Consider the following 12114-nt stretch of genomic DNA (forward strand, 5'->3'; position numbering starts at 1 on the left):
GAATTATCTTGTGCGTGAATCGGCGCTCATAAAGTATTAAAATGAGGTGTCGTTGGGGGTACTATTGTGCGTTGCTATCTTGAGGCAGCAGAAAAGAGATGGCACCAACACAAACCTAGTATACGGTATGTTCTGCTATTTAAAAAGTGTTATTCAGATAGCAGATGTGATGTGGTCAGTCTTTAACATGCTTCCTCAGAGGAAAACTGCTTACCTCTCCAATTTTCCAATTCCAAATTTTCCAGCAGCAGGTGCTGTTGGCTTTCAGAGTGAATGGGAGATGACTCTGGGATCGGTTTATCTCATGCTGGACCCAACACAAACCTGTGATTAATTAAAGATTATTATTGTAGAGCCGATGTTGAGTAAGGAACTCCACACTTTATTTTCCTTTAGTTCACACAGAAAGGTAGGAACAACTTCATTACATGCTCAAGCTAGAATTACAGGTGCGCTACCTAACAGGTCCGTGGCGCAAGCCGCGCAACACACTCTCTCTATAACACAGTGAATATGTCCCGGAATGTTCCACCACAATATACAACCTCATGCCCCTTCTGCCTTATTTTGCAACTAGATTATTACCCATAAGCCGTAGGAGTTTACAGCTACGTTAATGGAAATACTGAGCTTGTTGCTAAAGGCTAAGATAAGAACGCTAACATGCTATCAGGTGTATTGTCAGTGGCACCAGCAGGGGGGGCCAGAGGGGGCCATGGCCACCCTGATATATTTGTTGGCCCCCCCACCACACACACCGCCTCGCCAGTCACGTATGCGTAGTAGTTTATCTGATATTTAACAACAAATACACAGCCAGCGAGTCGCTTGATTTGAGCTTCCAACGCTCATACTGCAGCCCCTCCCTCTCCCTCTGCTACCATGGTAACACTCTGATACACAGCGCACCACTCTGATACTCATGCGCATCACTCTGAGATTCGCACAGACAGCAGCAGGTTGCAGCAAAACGTTTCTTTCTACTGACTTTTCTACTGACTTGACACAAATCCACCAGACTTCTAGAAGGTAAGTCGTATACGTTCGTTGCCTGTTAAGCCCCACAACACTTTAGGCTTTAGTGTGTTAGCTTTAGGTAGCAAAAAACGGAGATATGCTTACCTTTAGCTGTTATTCTGATCAAAATGTGGTTTCAATGGCATTAAAACGAGAAAAACGCTGGAAGACCTGGAAAACAGGCTCGGGGCTCAGTAAAGGCTGGCTTCACTTCAGGTATAATTCGTCTGTAAACACACTTTGGCGGCTATCCTAGTTAGCGTTAGTTTAGCTTGCTAAGCTAACGTTAGCTGATGTCGGTATGCTGGGCTGGTGTAATGCGTAGGCTACTATTAATACTGCTGTGTGTAATGTCAATTTGCAGAAAATGAAGAGAAAGTCAACTAGGCAAGGTAAGGCAAGGCAAGTTTATTTATATAGCACTTTTCAACACAAGGCAATTCAAAGTGCTTTACAAAAAATGAAAGACATTAAGCATTAAAAAAGAAAAGCTAATAAAATAAACATTAAAAGGAAAAATACATGGATAAAAGTTACAGTGCAATTTAAGATGTGAATAGTTAAAAGCAGCGACAAAAACAAAAGTCTTCAGCCTGGATTTAAAAGTAGTCAGAGTTGCAGTGGACCTGCAGGTTCCTGGGAGTTTGTTCCAGATATTTGGAGCATAATAACTGAATGCTGCTTCTCCATGTTTAGTTCTGACTCTGGGGACAGAAAGCTGACCAGTCCCTGAAGACCTGAGAGATCTGGATGGTTCATCATTTAGCAGGAGGTCAGAAATGTAATTTGGGCCTAAACCATTCAGTGCTTTATAAACCAGCAGCAGTATTTTGAAATCTGTTCTTGGACACACAGGAAGCCAGACTTCAGAACAGGAGTGATGTGATCCACTTTCTTAGTGTTAGTGAGGACTCGAGCAGCGGCGTTCTGAATCAGCTGCAGCTTTCTAATAGATTTTTTAGTGAGACCTGTGAAGACACCATTGCAGTAGTCGAGTCTACTGAAGATAAAAGCATGGACCAGTTTTTCCAAATCCTGCTGTGACATTAGTCTTTTAATCCTAGATATGTTCTTTAGGTGATAGTAGGCTGATTTAGTAACTGTTTTAATGTGACTGTTGAAACTCAGGTCAGAGTCCATGACTACACCTAGATTTCTGGCTTTATCTGTTGTTTTGAACATTGCAGACTGAAGCTCAGCGCTAACTTTTATACGTTCTGCCTTGGCTCCAAAAACCATTACCTCAGTTTTATCTTTGTTGAATTGGAACAAACATCTCTTCTTATTGTAAGAAGAATATTAGTAAAGGAGAGACAGAGCTGGCAGGGGAGCAGCAGCATAGGGCTAGTGAGGAGATGGCCTTACATGCTAGAATAGTACATGTGGAACTCTGTTTTGTAAAAGTGAAACTAAAACCTAAATACAGTTGAATTAATGTGATTGGGACCTTTGTAATCATCTAAGTCTTCTACACACTTTAGGTCTGCAGCTCCTTCAAAATGAAACGAGAATCTAGCAGTTTTTCCTCTTCTGTGTTCTGAGGTTATGAGCCGACCATTAGTCAAGTTTGTTTTCATAATGTTCTGTATGCTAATTTAAAAAAAGGGTAACCAGTTTGTTGATAAAGTATAAATATACATTTTCAAAACAAATGGAATAAAAGCTATATGTATTACTCTCACCACAGTGGCCTAATTGGGCCTAGTTTTGTATCATTTATAATGTTTTGAATTTGCTATAAATGTCAATAATAGATGGTGTTTTTGTGTTCAACCACAGTATGTATTTACCATGTTATACCCCTTGTGTTTTTGGGTCCTGTTGAAATAAAATAGTCATGTTTTAAAACTTGATTTAATAAAGTCATGTCAATCATCTTTGATCAGTGGGACACAAACAGCTTTGTTCTAAAACAATGTCTAACCTAGAGACAGAATATAACTGAAGAACATGTTGTGTTGCTGTTGTGTATTGTATGTGTTGAGAATGCTGGAAATGTTGTGCCTTACAATAAAGGAACTTATTTAAATTAAGCTGTATTTGTCTTTTTAAAAAGGAAGGAACAACTAGCATATATAAAAAACAAAACAATAAATCACCAACACATGTATACATAACACAAAACAAGGTTCTTTTAAATGTTGTTTGAAGTCAAATGTTAACTATCCGTATTATATTCACTTCAGATGAATAGAATCAGAAAATGTAAAATAAGAAACCAAAGTATATCAGTAGGTGATTCTCTTTGCCATTGTTTTCATCTAGTCTATACTTTTACAACAATTACATTCTTGGTTTTGGTGGGCCACCCCAAGATTTTCAGTGGCCCCATTTGGCCACCCCTATGAAAGGTTTCTGGAGGCGCCACTGTGTATTGTTGACAGGTTCTTTGTTTAATGACCTGCTGATGACAGGAAAGTGAGAGCATCATTAAACGTATTGGGAATCCATCCTCTGGGAATCAAAATGTTGCTAAAGCTTCAGCTTCTGCTAATCTCGCCAAACGCTAACATGCAAAGCAATAGTTAGCAGAAAGCTATTAGCAACATTTCTCTCCATCTCTGAAACAAGTCATCGATATTGCAGCTCTGAGCCTCAAATCAGGTTCTCATAACGTCACCTAAAAACGGTATATCTGAACCTGAACCAACATCTCAACATCACATGGGGCGGGGAGCTCCTTTTAGCTTATTCAAATGCTGCAAATTAGGTTTTTTCAGTTGTCTTTTTCAATTAGTGAGCTTTTTATTTCATAGATGTGATGGATCGACCCAACTGTTTTTGCAGTTGCTTAGCAACAGCAGAAGGACGCTTCATGTCTGTGCAGCTTTAGCTGGTAATTACATTAATTAAAAATCAATGTTTCCTGGTGTAGCTCTGTAATGACATCACGGTGTTGGTTCGTCCTGGTGGTGTGGAGTCTCCCTGCTCACATCAAACCATAACGTCCTCCATTTTTTATTTCCATAACAGGAATGGAGGACGTTTACGAAGAGTCGTTAAAAAAACACAGATTTATTTTAACACAGTCGTCAGTTTGTAATTTTCATTTTAGCTTATCTATTAATTTGTAAATAATTGTTGTGTGTGTGTGTGTGTGTGTGTGTGTGTGTGTGTGTGTGTGTGTGTGTGTGTTAGGATGTTATACTGAGAGGATTAAATTAAATTAAATCAAATTCATATAAATGTCATCATAGTTAATTTATCAAGAGACAAATTGGAGAAAACACACACACACACACACACACACACACACACACACACACACACACACACACACACACACACACACACACACACACACACACACACACACACACACACACACACACACACACACACACACACACACACACACACACACACACACACACACACACACACACACACACACACACACACACACACACACACACACACACACACACACACACACACACAGGTAATCTGTGTGATAATGTAATGTTGCATGATGAGGAGGTTGGAGGAAACAGACACAGCACAGAATAATAGATAAAGACTGAATATCAACAACGTCAATTATTGTCGACTGAACAACGCACTGAGCACGACTATATTTAATTTTTATGACATTAAAATGATGGCATGAATAACTGATGATTTAATTATTATTGGAGCCTTGGAGCCGACAAGTGAAGCTTGTCCTGAGCAATAAGGACACAATTCCAGTCCAGATCAATCTATTGTGCTCATTTGTTTACTCCCTGAACATAGTGACATCACTATGTACGTTCACGCTTTTATTGGCCAGCGCAAACACATTGTACTTGCTAAGCAGTTGACCAATCACAACAGAGCTGGCCAGCTAACCAATCAGCCCAGACTGGTTTCAGACAGAGGGTGAAAAGAGGTGCTGCAGCACAGGCAGTATGAGAAAAGTAAAGAGCTTTTTGAACATTAACCCTTAGATGCCCTTAGAGTGACTGGACCCTACACTCTTCCATAAGTGGGTCAAAAAGGACCCGTATTAGAATAATGTGTTTTTATGCCATTTTTATCATTTTGGTTAAGAAAAATTACTTGTATAATATTTAGTATTATATTTTGGTTCAGACTATAAATATTTTACATTTAATTGTTCACTATTTATAATTTTAGACGTTTTTTTTTACATCTGGAAACAAAAATAAATTCCATAGAAAATGTTTGGGGTAGAAATACAAACACTTTCTTAAAATGTAAATTAAAAATGTGAATGGCATGATATCCAAAACATGTTTTTTGAGGAATAGCTGGAATATGAAATGATACAAAAATGTAATTACAAAGATACTTCAAGAAAACCACCTCACCGGGTCAAAAAAGACCCACTGATGCATCTAAGGGTTAAAGCATGGAGACATGTCACAGTAGAGACACTACATACTGATATACACCTGAACATCAGCAGGAGAGGACTCTTTAAAGTAGAGACACTACATACTGATATACACCTGAACATCAGCAGGAGAGGACTCTTTAAAGTAGAGACACTACATACTGATATACACCTGAACATCAGCAGGAGAGGACTCTTTAAAGTAGAGACACTACATATTGATATACACCTGAACATCAGCAGGAGAGGACTCTTTAAAGTAGAGACACTACATACTGATATACACCTGAACATCAGCAGGAGAGGGACTCTTTAAAGTAGAGACACTACATACTGATATACACCTGAACATCAGCAGGAGAGGACTCTTTAAAGTAGAGACACTACATACTAATATATGAACCTGAAAATTAGCATAATATGCCCTCTTTAAGAAGCCATTAAAACCAGGAAAGGATCACTGTTGTGCAACATTAGGATATCCAACATCTAAAATGGTATAGTTTCATATCATGATATCTATTTAATGACAATGTAATGTATTGCCAAGTCATTTTCTCCCTCCCCCTTACAACTGCACCACCACTATAACGGAACCAAACGCAGCTATATTACTTATTTTAAAGTGCAATAATTCAATTATTCTCACCACTGGGACTGTTTCTTATTGATGACCCCCCCCCCCGTCTCAAGTGTAATAGTCTGATATATTACTGGCTCCATTTGCCTCTAGCACTCATGCAACTATTGGACATGTGTGTACAGTATCGTCTTCTATCAGAATGACTATTTATTCTTTCTCAGGCATCTACAGGCTTGCTCCAAAGAACATTTCATACTTCCAGAGTAAAGGACAATACACGTATCGTATCCTATCTTAGTTAGTGGCAATAGAGTAAAGGAAGTAGGGTTATTTAAATATAAAGGGTTCATCTTCTGGAGAGCAAAGATGTGAATGATTTTGTGTACCAAAGAGGATATAAGTGTTGGTGGCTGTAATCTGCCAGTGAGTGTTTTCAGCTGTGTGTGTGTTTATGCAAATGAGCTGTGTGGTTGCTCCAGCATCCTTGGCTGCACATCCCCTGGTCCGACTCTGAAGATGGGGATTGGATTGATGACGTCCAATCGCAGCGCACAGCCGGCGCACACCTGCTGAGGAGGAGTACAAAGGCTGCGGACTATCACTCTGGAGGCTCTGTTGAGTGAACAGACGCCTCTCGCATTTTGCTCTTCATTCTGTGGTTAATCTGGTGTGTTTATCTCCGTGTGATATTGTGTGTTAGAGTGTAGAGTAGGTTAGTTAGGGTTTAGAGTATCGTTAGGATTTGTGACTGTTGCCTTTAGGTTAGCTGTGTGTTTTGTGTAGACTCCCTTTGTTAGTTGTACCACTCTTGAAGTGAGGTTTTGTTTCGTTCTTAATTTAGTATATTAGTATTTATTTTCCCTGTATGCCTTTAGACTCCTTTTTTAGAGTCCTCCTTTTGTTCGGTTATTTGTCAACCGGTGCCCTTTTGGCCCTCTTGTTTATTTCAGGCTTCCTGCCTGCCATTTTGTTACACCTTGCTTTATAATAAAACCACTTATAATTAATACCAATACCACTCTGGTCGTGTCGCTTCCCTTTGGTTCCCCTAGCCCAGAGGTGCCCAGTACGTCGACCGCGGGCGACCGGTCGCCCGCGGGGGCAATGCTGGTAGACCGCGAGTCATTCATTAAAATAAAAAAAATCAAGCTCCGTTAAAATAGACAAAACAGGTTTTGATCCCTCCTCCCTTGTCCTCCCTGCCACTTAATTCAGGAGTTTACTTGATTGGCAGAAAAAGCGACCTATCGCTTTCCAGTCTGTTAACCCAGAATGCAAAGCGATATAACATCAGTCAAGTGCCGGGTAGTGATGGGAATTCCCAATAGAGTCTGTCTGCAGACCGCAGCAAGGAGGCGTTTCCTATAGGGGCGTTTCCTATAGGGGCGTTTCCTATAGAGGCGTTTCCTATAGGGGCGTTTCCTATAGGGGCGTTTCCTATAGAGGCGTTTCCTATGGGGGCGTTTCCTATAGAGGCGTTTCCTATAGGGGCGTTTCCTATATTGAACGACAGGAGCCGGCTCTCGCCCGTGAACGAGACGTTTTTTGTTTTGTTTTTGCGGAGGGATCTAGATCGGCATGAAGGCACATTATGCAATGTGCAATGTGGACATTATCCCGCTTATTACACATGGCCACATTCTCAACAAAGTAACGACATGACTCCCAATAATAATTGAAATGCTTTTATGGATTTAGAAAAAGATTTTATTGATTTAAAAAATAGTTTTTTGTATTGATTTAAATTGACATGCATCCGCTAAGAAAAGTAGTCCGTTGTTACTGTTTGAACTAACGTAACAACGGCAGGAACTGCTTCTATAGTGTTTTTGAGGAGCTTTTTGATTACAGATTTGAAAACATCGTTGCTTGCTTTAAAAGTAGCACAATTCATTATGTCAAACCTTGAAAGATATCCCTGCCCTAATGCCAAAAGTAACTGGCAACTGAATATATGTCGCCGTAGCGATGATGTATATGTCTGGACCGCTGAGTTGATCTCAAAGCACGCTCCCCTCTCCTGCAGGGAGAAAAACTATATTTATATACTTTATATAGGTTGATACAGTAGCCCCTTTTTTTAAATAGTTTTTATAGGTGTTGCCATCTGTTTTGTGTAGCGTGGTTCTACAAGCAAGTCAATGCATTAATTGGGTGGTATCAGAGAGTTACACGGGTCTGTAAATGCAATGAAAACAATTGGCCACAGCAAATAATTTATATTAAACATGTAATTTTTACTTTTGAATACTTTAGTACAAAGGATGTCTTGAATAATTTAAGTGATATATGTGTACACATATACATCATTAGTCAAAACAGCGCTACATTTGATTTAATTAAAAGGTATAATATGTGGTAAACTGAAGAGCCCTTTGGGAGCCAAAAGAGCCGGCTCTTCTTGGTGAGCCAAATGATCCGGCTCAGCAAGAAGAGCCGGAATTCCCATCACTAGAACAATGACTTCTTCTGCGAGGATTTATAAAAGCAGCTGGATAAAAAAAGTTAGGAAACGCCCCTATAGGAAACGCCCCTATAGGAAACGCCTCCTTGCTGCGGTCTGCAGACAGACCCATCTCGGAATTCCGGCTCTTCTTGGTGAGCCGGATCATTTGGCTCACCAAGAAGAGCCGGCTCTTTCGGCTCCCAAAGGGCTCTCAGTTTACCACATATTATACCTTTTATAATTAAATCAAATGCCATGCCTCATTTCGCTCCATTTGCTCTTTCCAGCGCTGTTTTTGCAGGGGGCTGATTCTGTGAGCTGCAGCTGACCACGCTCCCCTGCAGGAGAGGGGAGCGTGCTCTGAGATCAGCTGCTAGGCTGCAGCAATTGTGCTACTTTGTGCACATTGTGCAAGCAACGATGTTTTCAAATCTGTAATCAAAAAGCTCCTCAAAAACACTATCGAAGCAGTTCCTGCCTTTGTTACGTTAGTTCAAACAGTAACAACGGACTACTTTTCTTAGCAGATGCATGTCAATTTAAATCAATACATAAAACTATTTTTTAAATCAATAAAATCATTTTCTAAATCCATAAAAGCATTTCAATTAATATTGGGAGTCATGTCGTTACTTTGTTGAGAATGTGGCCATGTGTAATAAGCGGGATAATGTGCACATTGCAGATTGCATAATGTGCCTTCATGCCGATCTAGATCCCTCCGCAAAAAAAACGGCTCGTTCGCGGGCGAGAGAGAGAGAGAGAGAGAGAGAGAGAGAGAAAATAACATGCCTGTATTGGACCTATGTATATTTCATTATAACTTTGAGAGACTGTTCATAGGACCCATTTGAGTCTGGTGTCTAAGTTGAGTGTTCTACTCGTTTATTGTATTCCTTGTACTTATATTTGTGTTTTATGTTTAAGATTTCAGGACATGGAGAGTGGTTTCTTAGCCTGCTTGTTATGTGTTTCTTAACAGAGAGAGAGAAATAGAGAGAGGTTAACATGCCATTTTAGTTTTATGTATTCATGTATGTGTTTCTGTTCAAGAACCCAAATAGAGTTGTTGTAGTTATCCCATGTATACATAACACGTGTTATTCAGCTCCTTGCAATTTGGGATTTTATTTTTGGTTGGTAGACCTCGGTGAGCTGGTCATTTCAAAAGTAGCCCACCGGCCCAAAAAGTGTGGGCACCCCTGCCCTAGCCCAATAGGGAACGTAACAGTGGCACTAGAGGAAAGATTATGGTTTAAGAAAAGTGTTAAGATTTATCTTCTGCAGGAATATGCGATGCACAAGTCATCAAAATCCTAGACTGTAGTTGATCTTTTCTTAGACCTTAAAGACTAATAATGTCAATTTTTTTTAAAGGTCAAATGTCTTATTTAATCCCTAAGATCACCATTCAAAAAAAGAAACATTATAATGGTGACATTAAAGTCAAAATAGGCCAGAATCCAGCATGTTTTAGACTCTGAATGGCTGCCAGGCTATTTTAAGAAACACCACTCCAATCAGATGAGATTAAGAAAGAGGAAGTATATTTTCTATAATGTAACATGCAGACAAAAATGCTAACAAATGTGGATGTTATCGACCCAGCAGTATAGTTGTGTAGGTTGTTTAAATTGCATGAGACCAACTTGACTAAAAATAAAAGGGAGAAACATCATCACCCCTCACCACAGATTGGTTAGGGCAAAGTAAAAACGAATTAAATTCAAAGTAAAATGAAATAGATAAAGGTGTTTTCCGAATATAATGCTAGCGTGTTTCTTGGTCAGACAAGCGTTCAGAAACTGAGAAAAGGTGTATGCAGCCCGTTAGTCTGACCGTCTGCACTGATGGTAAAACACAGACTCGTGCAGTGAAAACAAAAGAATAACCACATGCATGTTGTCTTCTCCACTCCACGTCTGCAGATGTTTTGTCTCCCTTGAGAGAGAGGTTGACATGAACATCCTCCTGTGGAATAATGCATGCAGGTAAACTCAGACACTCCCGCTGCATTAGACCCTTTACAGTTGACATTTTGTAGATGAGAGGGATTCCTTCTGACAAGCGAGACATGCAGATGCAGATAAACGTCTGCTGCGTGTGTTCTCATCCGTGAAGAGGAAACCAAAACATGTTTACACGTGTAAGCCGGGGAACATTTGAGTGTCACAGAGATGAATGAAGCCGGAGAAGGACAATAATGGAAGAGAAAATAAATGATTATACAGTGTGGAGGAACTACTGCAGAAACAATACAGGACCAATGCCAACAATTCTAACCTGTCAGGCATCCTCAGTTAATTTAAAACGACATGAGAGAATCAGACTGGCCGGCTGCACCAGAGGCCTGTACTACGAACCTGGTTCAACCTAACCTGGATATGTTTGAGTTAGCCGGTTGGCCTAATCCAAAACATACGCGCTCTCGCTAAACTGTACTACGACGCTGGTTATCAAGTGGATCGCTCAAGCCAGCCGTGACCTATCTAGTTAGGTGCGCGTTCACATGAAAGGGGTGGTATTTGGAGCATTCGACCAATCACAAACATGGAGAAGCGCACTGACAGCGCAGCGTCATACTTCCTGAATGAAAAGTGAACTTTAATACTAGTCAAATATGAAGAAGTTAAACTTTAAACATCCATGACTTAAACACTTTATCCAGGATAAAAGCCACAGAGCTGCACCTGCAAGGTGAATACAGCTGCTAACAGAAAAAGTGTTTGAATGCGTACATTAACAGCTTTATGATATCACTGCTCGTCTAAAACACGATCTGACTTTAATTACATTTGTCTCGAGTGCTTCGTCAACGTAATGTGTTGCTTAAAATAATACTTCTGCATACAGTATGTGACACTGTGAGTGTTGCACGGCCAGATACGGCTCAGCTGACTCAGATAAGGAGATATATGATACATTATGAAGTGATATGATGTGATATGAATGATAATGGGACACATCGACGTCTTGTTACTTTGATCCGGTTACTTATGTTGTGGCAGATATTTCAGTAAGCTTTCTTAACGCTAATGCTATAATAGTCAGATTGCTCTGAAGATGGGAGGTGATATTCTATTGATTTTCACATTCACACAGACGGTGATTTGAACTGCAACGGCAGTTTAAACTGTATTTCCTTGATCCTGTAATAGGACTTGATCACTTTAAACTCTGCACATGTTGTTATCCGCTGTTCCACCATGATTTCTACCTCAACCTGTAATAGATGTATCCTTATTGAAACGGTTACATTCAATGAAAAATAAAATCAATGTGCAGGCTTACGTGAACACTGTTCTACATGAACAATATGGGCAGTTTATACATTAAATAAATCAACAGTAGGTGGCGATATCGCAAGTGGAAGCGATTCGCCATTAAAGCAAAGAAGAAGAAGAACTCTGCACAGTTGATCTCTTATCCTGGAACCAAGCGGTAAACTCTGGGGAACAGCCGGGAAGCCAATACGGAAGTGCCACATACTGCATGGGCTGCTAGGGACTGGCTGCAGAAAGGAGCAATTTCCATAGACCCCCATGTTAAAATGCCCAACTTTACAGCAGAAAAAAACATGTTTCTACCCATGGATGCAATAAATATTATTATCGATATAGTTAGATTCCACCTTCATGATTATGAATCTGTGAGTGAATTGTTTTCTAACACGACCCTTTTATTTATATTAGGTCTTAAAAGTGTTTGCATAAATGAGGGCGTGGCCAC

The sequence above is a fragment of the Pseudochaenichthys georgianus genome, chromosome 7 (assembly GCF_902827115.2).
Source record: "Pseudochaenichthys georgianus chromosome 7, fPseGeo1.2, whole genome shotgun sequence".
Lineage (NCBI taxonomy): Eukaryota > Metazoa > Chordata > Actinopteri > Perciformes > Channichthyidae > Pseudochaenichthys > Pseudochaenichthys georgianus.